General features: G+C 39.9%; 1 long non-coding RNA gene across 1 annotated transcript; it reads left to right on the forward strand.

Moving 5' to 3' along the window:
• Window positions 1-890: 890 nt before the first annotated feature.
• Window positions 891-5471, forward strand: LOC145432643 (uncharacterized). Its single transcript, XR_013912914.1, has 3 exons — window positions 891-1141; window positions 1423-1659; window positions 3425-5471. It is a non-coding gene; the product is annotated as an uncharacterized LOC145432643 (long non-coding RNA).
• The last annotated feature ends 1883 nt before the right edge of the window (window positions 5472-7354 follow it).

A 7354-nucleotide genomic window follows, 5' to 3' on the forward strand; every position in this document is an offset into this window, starting at 1 on the left:
CGTTTTGTTGGGGTTTGTGGAAAAAATAAATATATGGAGATAGTATAATCAATCATGGCGAGGACAACTTCGTAGTCAATGTCATCAAATTAGTTAAGTTGTTTGAAATAAAAACTCCTGAAGTTTTTTTCTTTCTAATTTTTCCCAATGAAGGGAATGATTCCACGCCACGAAATCAATTTTATCCTGTGATATACATAACCACTATTCCAGAATAATTTCCAAGATGAGATGCTAGTTAAAATGACTAGGCTGGATGTGATATGTTCATTAAAAATATGTTCCTTCATTATAGGGCCATAAATGTTGCGATCAAACCAAAAGTGTCGCCGGAAGCGTTACACATTGAGTGTTATTACTAAATTTGACTTCATCTATCTTTGTGGAATTGGATTTGCGGCACTCGTTATTATTAAATCGAAGACGTGGATTTTAAGACCACGAACTTCAAGAAATGCTGCTGCAAAGTTAGCTTTGGAATAATAAAAGTCTACCAATGTCTACATAAAATATATGTTGTTATTATCAAGAAAAGTCATTTTGTTTAAGTTTATCACAAGCCTACAGTTCATATTTGCACAAGCCAGATGACGGTCGCACTATAATTAAGCTAAATTTGAAATAAACCTTGAGGGGTCCGCGAAGGTTCGTGACAGTCAAAAGGGGTCCGCGAAGCCAAAAAGGTTGAGAACCACTGATCCAGAGGATAAGTAACACACAGGTGACAAATCAATGGCAATAATAGGCATGGTGCATATTCTACAAACTACCTTAATAATAATCAGCTCAGTTTCATTGAGTGAAATACAGTAGTGACCTCCAAATTCAACGAGTCGTGTTGTCATTAGCTCTCTCTTTTTCTATCGCAATTATGATTAACAAATACGATATCTTTTCGCTAAAGTCGAACAAGCTTATACTTTATTACCACATGAAATCCGCTTTTCATGTCTTCTTCACTCTGCACCATTTCTCATAGAATCAGTGTAATAGAATCAGTCACGTACTGGTCCTAAATTTTACAAGTCCCCTACTCTGCTTCTCTCTGTCAACAGCTTTTGGAACGCAAAGAAGCAGACCGAAGCTTTGACAAAAGCTAACAATCAAGCTGCAAACTTCAGTGTACCAGTATAATGCAAAGGTATACATGTAGTAAGGGCATTTTATGAAATATTTCACAAATATGTGAACTATATTGTTACCAAACAATTTCTTCACCAATATGTCTTTCAACGTCTCTTATAACATGTGTTAAAATGTTGAAGATCAACTCTTGTGGGAAACCCAGAAAAAAGGCTGTTAAATTCGACAAATTTGAAAAAAAAAATTTTTTTAATTTTTTTATTGGCTATAAGTAACTAAGGATGGGTTTAATATAAGCTTACCATATCTTGGAAATCTAAAAAGAGGACACTTTTTCAGAAATTTGAGACTTGCAAAACCGGAGAAGAATTCTCAAAAATCGGTGAATTTTTCCGACTTTGTCATCGGTTGACTAAAAAAAAGGTAAACTTTTCGCTCGGAGCTCATATCGCCGTTTTTCACTCCGAAATGTTCGCCGGAACGTCACTTCAAAATAAGAGGAGAAAATCTCAAAAAAGAGGACAAAAGGGCGTCCTCCGAGGACACTTTCAAAAAAGTCAAAAAAGAGGACGTATGGTAACCCGTTTAATAATGATTTTTCATTATTCTCAATTGATTGTTAAAATTAACATTTTACTACAGACTGTTTTGTGGAAATATATGTAAAAGTAATGGCATTGATGACACAGTTAAACCGTCATAAGTAGGCCTACACCATTCAGTAATTCGATACCGAACGATTCAACAAATTCTGTATACTGTATTACTCGGTAAAACACACATATATAGGCTTAAAACCAGTACAGTAATTCCTCAAATACAGTACTAAGCAATGGAGAAAGGGGTAAAACTGTATTTCTGTATCAATACGTTTTGTAAGATAGACTCAAGTGTACCGACGTAAAAAAGCGACTATGAACCCAGCACGGCTATGTGTGAGTTCATTGTCAATTGTTACTGAATTCTGTTTCACCATAATTTCCGATTCTTGGCTCATGGATCAGCTTGGATCAGCCTCTCATCTATCCAGGTAACACACTATGAGCAGCGGTTTGGGTCATTAAAGCCTACGATCTTGAGTTTCAACATTCCAACTGGAATGGCTGGATGAAGAGAATCAATGCTAATGATGCATAACAGCGGACACGGATCGAGTTCATTCCAGTTATTGAAGGAGACCCTGATGACCTCAAAACCTTCTCCACCACTCTTAAAGAGTGCACACAGCATTCTATGGCCGCTATAGTGACCGTCGATCTTCCGATTCTGCTGAAGGCTATCTATATAATGAAGCAGACATATTTGCCAGTCATTCCAAGGTTGGGTGGTTTTCAACTATTGAAATCATATCTTGGATCAATTCGTAACCACATGGAATATTCTGGGCTACTAGATGTGGTCTAGTTGATTTATGCTGGAAGCACAGCAACCAGCCACATCACGGATGGTGTTTTAACAAGGCAATCCGTGCTCACCTCCTCATCGACGCAGCTATCTATCAACATACCATGGAAATTGCCTTAACTGAGGATAAGTGTGGTGACATAATGTCATTCATGGAAAAGGTGACTGATGGAGAAATGGAAGCCAGACACTGTGACCCAGTAGTGCGAGTATTTGAGCGAAGGTTTGAAGAAACGTTCAATCGATTCGTAAAAAGAGGAAGAACACATGCACTCTGGGTGGATACCACTATATGGTAGATATGCCCAAGGTCTTTATCAGAACCGCGTGACTCCCACACCACAATGGGTATCGGTCCTGCATTGTTACCAAGATGCTTCACACCTTCAGGCCATCATCAGCCGTTCTCAAGCTGTTTTCAACACGCCTTTAGATGATAGTATAAATCCCCCCTCTTATCATCGTAACGAAAAGTATTAAAAAAAGTAACCGAATATTTGCAATCCCAATGCATTGTTTGGTGGCATGAGAGGTATTGTGGCTGTAGAGACACTTCTCAAATATGGAGTTCCAGTTAATTACTTTAAATAATTTTTAAACATAGCCATGTGCAATGATATCATGTACCACATATATATTTTAGCCATTTTGGTGCGTAACGTCTTCTATTACCCCACTTGAGCGTAGCTCGAACAGACCCGACCACAACCTAAATCAAAAATCAATGGCGGCTTCACGTATTTACCAGTTACACTTCATTCAGGGACATTTTCTTATTAGTGCATGGTTCAGTATCACTCAAAATCTAGTATCAGTGCATGGATGGTGGTACGGCAGAATAATGACATTTCAAATCGAAATATAGGCCCAATTACTATTATTGCCATTATTGAGACTTGGAAGTTTCAGCACAAATTTAACTCATTCCGATTTTAAGAAAATCACCGAACCGAGCAGAGGAAGAATGAGCAACAGCTTTTCTGGTCACAGATGTTGGGTGCTCACTCTCAGTCAGATGTCAACCGGCGAATGGAGGACGACGCCAGTAGACTTGTACCCGTTGACAGAGACCTTACCAAGACACAGATGAAACGAGATGCAGGCGCCATTTAACTTGTCCTAAAATGGTTTGAGGAAATGAAGCCATTCGTCAACGATAGATAAAAGAGTTTGCTAGTGTATTTCTCAACTGGGTTCAAACGTAGGCCTACAGGTGATGACGTAGTTGAAATGCTGAGGAAACAGCTCAAGTTAGGATGGCCGTTGGCCATGCAGACCAATTTCGATGGAACGTCAGTGACGTTGACTGTGGTTGTCATGTCAAAAATGAAAGCCCTGTCATCTCAAAGTAAATGTCTTAAAGTGTACTAGTAGAACATTCACATTAACTCATTGAAGTTGTTCATTTTCACCCAGCGGGATATGGATGTTGCGACAAGGTTGCAGTATGAGTTCACTCCTTTCCCGCTGTCCCTGTTCAGCAACAAAGATAGATCAGAAGATGAACAAGGCTACCAAGGCCAGATTTTCAATACAACCTTGTAGGCCTTAAACCAGAGTTCTCAAACTCAAATGTGCTCGCGGGCCAATTTCAAGTTTTTGATGACGCCGCGGGCCGCAGTATCACTAATAGGGATATTCAATGTATAATTTCCAAGTATAGGCCTTATTTGACGGAAGCTTGCGGACAGGCATTCCACAAGCATAGTGAAAATACAATTTGCTAATGTAGCCTACTATATTCACGCTTGACACGGAAAAAATCACATTTTGAAATATAGATATAAATTGTTTTTTGCGGGGCATAATTTGGTAAAATAATGAGTTATAGACATCATGTGAGAGGATGCATCGTGACATTGTCAAACTGTCGGGTTATAATATTGCAGTGGACCTTTGACGTGCCACAATTTTATGTAGAATATTTTAAAATCTACTGAAGATTGATCTGATATCAGAGCATTTGAGCGGTGTAGCCTAATCCTGATTTTGATGTAGTCGTGATAAGTATATGCTATTGTTACTGTCATTAACAAAGTCAAATTAAATAAGCTTTAGATTTTGCCTTCGATTTATTATTGGAACGTCTCAATAACAACTTGGACATAATCATTACTGAGCCATAGTAATGCATGGTTTCTTAACTTTAGCGATCGTATCCCTCGTGCTTCCAATAATATTACTCGTAGCCCCTGTTCATTTTCAACACAATTTCTAACGGTAGGGCCTACATACCTACCTAGGGCCTAAATACCTACCTATATTAAAATGAGAAAGCACATTCACATAAAATCGCGCGTAGTGCGAAGACCATTTTCCAGTTGAATAAATTGGCCAAGAAATATTCCACAGCATATAGGCCTAATTCCACAATGCATCTCGTATCCCCTGATGTGGTGCTTCCTACCCCGAAGGGGTCTACGGAGCCTGGTTAAGCACCCCTGAAATAGAAACGCCCAATCGCCGATGAATTCATTGGTGTTACCCAGCTGTGGTGCGTACTACTAACTTACTCGTCACCAATAATAATATGGATAAAGAAAACAAAGAACACCCAACAGCATGTTACAACTATACGTCACGGGGGTCTCACAATACCGATGGTTGCAATACTGACCTGATTATATAGCTAGATACCATACGCAACAAAAGCTACAACCTTTTGATATATCACTATTCCCCATGACTGTTTCATAGATTGTTGCACCCATATGATTACCAAGTCACCGTTCCGAGTCGCAAATCCTTATGTGATTTTAACGTTTGCCCGACTCAACTCGAGTCAGTTTTATATCTTAATCACACAGTCAATCCGAAATCGAGTAATTTTACGAAAGGCCGCACCACACCAAATCAGAATTTTTAGTAACAAATCTTCAATGGGTCATGTTTTATCCTCATGAACTAGAAATGTAATAGCTGATTTCTATCCCTACCGCATGGTAGCTTTATAAAAGTGATGTGATAAAGTATATTTCGTTGAGATTTCAGGTTTTTTTATAGTAGTTTCAGGGTGAACTTCAAGTTTTTATATCTAAAAGAGATATGTGGCACTTGAATATATTCTCGAATGCTTGAAATTTCATAATGCCGTCGCGGGCCGCACAAAATGTTCTCGAGGGCCGCATGCGGCCCGCGGGTTTGAGACCTCTGCCTTAAACTGACCCACTTGACTTGACTAGCCAACCAAGCTGTACCCTCATAATTGATGGTGGATGGCTTCTGTACATGTTGAAGTGGGAACAACGTCAGACATGACAGAGAATTGCCTACAATTACCCAAGCTACGTGCAGTATCTAGGCTTTGATGGTTACAGCAGTTCGCCAAAAGATACAGCATGTTCTCAAGGAAGACTGCTGCAGGAGTGATCAAACCAGAGACACCTCTAACAGATGGTGCAGCTGCACGGTGCACAACATTCACTCCGCGAGTACGTGCAGACCCGGGATCGGATTCTTATACAGAACATGTCTCCGAACCCCAGCGATTGCGGATGGAAAATAGACGTGCAGGGATATGAGCCAGTTCCAATACTGGAATAGTTGGCTCCTGATGAGCTATCGCAGTTTACAAGATGTAGTTGTCATGAAGATTGCAGCGACCGAATATACAGCAGCAAGAAGAATGAGGAGACATACATTTCGGTCTGCGGAATATGTAAAGGCCTTACAACGCAAAAATTGCAGTCACGATGATGTTGAGTCCGATGAAGGCATAGGCAATGCCTGTTGAAATGTCTGATATTGTGCATGAGAAATAGGCTACCTCTTCAGTGAACACTGAACATAGCTATGCGAAATATAGGCTATTTTGCGCATAAATATAAAAGTGGGTGTGGCGTTTTCCACTAAGCAGAGCCTGCAATGAAATATAAGCAGGGGCGTAGCCAGCCGAAAAAAAAAACGGGGATATTTATTAAAACGGGGGATATTTTTTGAAAAGATGATATTCGTTATGCTAACCACTTTATTGCGGTTTAATACACACAAATGCCGATACAACAAGGGTAAGATAATCTCGTTTGCGTTAATGTCTTTATACACATGAACATTTGCCAGATATCTTAAAATATAGCTCTATTAGTCGCAGTCGCATGCTACAGTAACAAACGGAAGGCGCTTTTCCCTTGCGCGCCACTATTTGCCGACAGCGAGTTTCATGCGCGCGGATTTTGATACAAAGCGCGCTCGAATCATGACTCAACGCAGCAGGTGATCGACGATCACCTCGCAAATCACAATGTATCAGATCAGATGGAAGTAGCGAATAAATTTCGATTACAGCGAGGCATCTTGACCTTAATTACCAAAGCGAGGATGTAATCACGATAGTGCGCGCAGATCATATCACAGCACAGTGGAAGAGAGTGGTTTTGAGTGGCCCGCGAGGTCATTTCCGAAATTAGTATTATTATCAAAAATGGATTGCATAGGTTATGAACTTGCAAGGCCAGCCAAAAATTCGATTAGTCCGGCCGCCACACTTGAGATGTGATTACTAAAATACCAGTTCCGATGCATTGGCAGATTCATGAGCCATAGTCACATTTTGGTAGATCTTCGTACACTACAATAAAGCAGAACAATTTGCGATCGATTTATCAAAAGTAAAAAAAATACACAATTCGCGCAACATGTTGTCACTCAATTTCTTGCTTTTAATATCGATAGGGATGGTGTGAACCTCTGAAAGGTTCAGGTTCGTGTGAATGGAACCTTTTTGACAGGTTCTGTGTGAACGCGAACGTGAACCTCGTGACGTCACGTGACGTCATATTGCTAATTCCAACCCTGCATTTCAGTGAAGTGATATATATTTAATTTATTTATGTACACGGTACCTATAGCGACGACTCGGGCCACATAA

The sequence above is a fragment of the Botryllus schlosseri genome, unplaced genomic scaffold (genome assembly GCF_051294905.1).
Source record: "Botryllus schlosseri isolate E-star unplaced genomic scaffold, Bs_hap1 Bs60a, whole genome shotgun sequence".
NCBI classification, from domain to species: Eukaryota; Metazoa; Chordata; class Ascidiacea; order Stolidobranchia; family Styelidae; genus Botryllus; species Botryllus schlosseri.